The sequence below is a fragment of the Triticum dicoccoides genome, chromosome 6B (assembly GCF_002162155.2).
Source record: "Triticum dicoccoides isolate Atlit2015 ecotype Zavitan chromosome 6B, WEW_v2.0, whole genome shotgun sequence".
Taxonomy (NCBI): Eukaryota; Viridiplantae; Streptophyta; class Magnoliopsida; order Poales; family Poaceae; genus Triticum; species Triticum dicoccoides.
The window spans coordinates 58782642-58786287 of NC_041391.1; positions in this window are offsets into that span (position 1 = coordinate 58782642).

A 3646-nucleotide genomic window follows, 5' to 3' on the forward strand; every position below is an offset into this window, starting at 1 on the left:
GGATGGCCATTCCCCCCCGCCGTCTTCGGCGTCGGGGGCGTAGTTCGGCAGAAGGGTCTTCCCCTTCTTGGACCCTCCGGCTTCCCCAGTTGGGGCGGCCTTTCTTTTCGTGCCTCCCCCCGTTGGAGGGGGAGAGGCTTCTTCTTCTTCTTCCTCCTCCTCATCTTCGGAGGCGGAGGGAGCGTTGGGGTTGTCGGGCAAATCCGACGCGCCCGGACACCGGGAACTCTTTCGGGTCCCTGTGGCCTTCTCCTTGGCCTTCTTCTCCGGCACCATGTGAGGTGCTGGAACCAGCAGCTTTGCTAATTGCGCGTCTGCTGGGCCTTCGGGCAAAGGAGCCCGACAGTCAAACTGTCCGGATGTCCTCTTCCAGTCCTGTCAAAGGAACGGGAGTTTAGATCCCACATAAAGTCACACTATGAAATTCGGGTATCCCGTAAGGGACTAAATGTAAGCTTACTTCGGAGGCTTGACGTTTGGCACAGAATCCGCAATCCTTGGTGACGGGAGGGGGGGACCTCGGAACTCTTGAAAAGCACCTTCCAGGCGTCCTCGTGCTTCGTTTCGAAGAGCCGAGATAGAGTCTGGTGCTGGGCCGGGTCGAACTCCCACAAATTGAAGTCCCATCGTTGACACAGGAGGATCCGACAGAAGAGCATGACCTGGACCACGTTGACAAGCCTAACCTTCTTGGTCACTAGGTCTCGGACGCAGGTTTGGAGTCCGGTCACCTCTTCCGGATTGCCCCACGACAGGCCCGTCTCTTTCCAAGATGTGAGCCGGGTGGGGAAGCCGGATCAAAATTCGGGGGCCGCTACCCACTTAAGGTCACGCGGCTCGGTGATATAAAACCACCCCGATTGCCACCCTTTGATGGTTTCCACGAAGGCACCCTCGAGCCAGGTGACGTTGGCTATCTTGCCCACCATGGCACCTCCGCATTCCGCTTGTCGGCCTTTCACAACCTTCGGCTTGACGCTGAAGATCTTTAGCCATAGGCCAAAGTGGGGCTGGATGCGGAAGAAGGCCTCACACACGATGATGAACGCCAAGATATTGAGGATGAAGTTCGAGGCCAGATCGTGGAAGTCCAGGCCGTAGTAGAACATGAGCCCCCAGACGAACGAGTGAAGAGGAAAACCCAGTCGGCGGAGGAAATGGGGAAGAAAGACAACCCTCTCATGGGGCCTGGGGGTGGGGACGAGTTGCCCCACATCTGGAAGCCGGTGCGCGATGTCGTTAGACAAGTATCCGGCCTTCCTCAGTTTTTTGATTTGCCACTCCATAACGGAGGAGACCATCCATGTACCTCCCGCTCCGGACATGGTTGGAGAAGGTTGAGGTGGGAACTGCGGGCTTGGGCGCTGGAGCTCGAGAGCGCAGGGACGGATAAGCAGAGGAGGAAGAAGGCGTGAATGGAAAGGGCGGATTCTTATCCCCTTATATAGGCAGCCAAAACTACGAGCCCCCCACCGGCCTAATAAAACTCGCTTATCTCCCAAGCACCGCGGTTAATGGCACGGTTGGGTTACCCACACCCGTATTGATGAGAATCCCGGAATAAGGGGGCACGATCTCTGCCTTGACAAGACGTGTCAAGGAAACTGCCTCGCTAAACGCGCCGAGGTAGAACAATAAAATGAATAAAAGCCTGGCCGTGGCATGATGTCACGCCGCGGAATACGTCAGCAGATCTGATTAACGCAAATACTATTCTCTCTACGGTGGAATGTGGAACTTATTGCAGAGCCGGACACTTCCCTGGTGTTCAACATCTTCTATGAAGTATTCGGAGGAGGAACCCGCCTTGCAATGCCGAAGACAACTTGTGCGCCGGACTCGTCGTCATTGAAGCCTGGTTCAGGGGCTACTAAGGGAGTCCTGGATTAGGGGGTGTCCGGATGGCCAGACTAAGACCTGTGGCCGGACTCCCGAACTATGAAGATACAAGATTGAAGACTCCGTCCCGTGTCCGGATGGGACTTTCCTTGGCGTGGAAGGCAAGCTTGGCGATACGATATGAAGATCTCCTCCCATTGTAACCGACTCTATGTAACCCTAGCCCTCTCCGGTGTTTATATAAACCGGAGAGTTTTAGTCCGTAGGACGAACAACAATCATACCATAGGCTAGCTTCTAGGGTTTAGCCACTCCGATCTCGTGGTAGATCTACTCTTGTACTACCCATATGATCAATATTAATCAAGCAGGAGTAGGGTTTTACCTCCATCGAGAGGGCCCGAACCTGGGTAAAAACATCATGTCCCTTGTCTCCTGTTACCATCCGCCTAGACGCACAGTTCGGGACGCCCTACCCGAGATCCGCCGGTTTTGACACCGACATCGGGATTTCTGCCAATCTGGGTGTTTGATTCACAACAATTGGAAGATCACAGGATGCAAAAAAGCATGGTGAGATTAAGTCAAACCACAAGAAAATGTACGGTTATAATGCTATTATGCAACTATCTCTTAGTCTTGTGCTCGATGAATAGGAATATGAAAAGGAGGACAAGTGGAAATTAGAATTCCTACGGTTATTCTTTCAAGGAGACACTAAAGGAACAAATCCTACAGTTTTCCTTTGCTCCATTCCTTTGCACCAAATTCATGAAAAGTTGTACCATAGGAAACTTTCCAATTCCTATGTTTTTCATTCACTTTTCCTTTCAAGCACTGGCGATTCTAGTAGGCAGGCTTGAGCAAGGAAAATCCTACACTAAAAAAATGTTTTTGTGCTACTTCTATTACTTTGGACCCAAGCCACTGCCATACTAGCTCAAATCCCAGGTCCATCGACAAATGCACAGCTCAAACGCGCAGAGATAAATAATGATGGTGGTCAAGAGAGTCTATCACGGGTAGCTAAGTTGCCTGGTACCTCACTGCTTGTCATATAGTAGGATAGAATAATCGTATTTCCCATTACTATGAGTGCTCAGTGGACAATATATATAACATGTAGAGTAAAAAAGAGATGCAACAAGTGCACAACCTCTTTGGCGAAGCCATGTCGATCTCAGCGTGATTGGGTTGGCTGGTGAGGATGCTTCGACTGACTTGGCTGTCGGAGGAGGGGAAGAAGATCTTAGGCGTCTGGAAATGGAGCCCGAGGTACTGCTCCGCTGTGATGGAGGGTTTCGTCGTTGGAGCAGCTCCGGTGAGTTGTACGACGCCGAGGCTGAAGCAGGACAAGAGAGACAAAGTTAACCTGAGTGGAATTCTAATTGCATCTCCAATACATGACGTAAAATACATAACCACAAAGTGCTAGATGTAAAATACATCAGCCGCTCATCTCTGAACTTAACTGTCGAAACTGAATTTAACTGTCGAAACTGAACTTAACTGTCGAAACTGAATTTTGCTGTCGAAACTGAATTTTGCTGTCCAAACTGAATGCACTAGCAAGGTGAGGCTACACGTCGGTCGATTGACTTTTTCATCTCTGGTCAGTCGATTTTTCAGCCGTTGGATACGAAATCAAGGGCCTGCGGTTCATCTTCAACCTCCAACCCCCTAAGCCGCCAGCCACCATCGGCCAAACAGCACCCCCCCGCCGCCCGCGGCCGGCGGTGCGCCGCACCGCCCGCCCTGAAAACACTCCCCACCACTGGTCCGCCGCCACCCCGGCCATCCCTCTAGC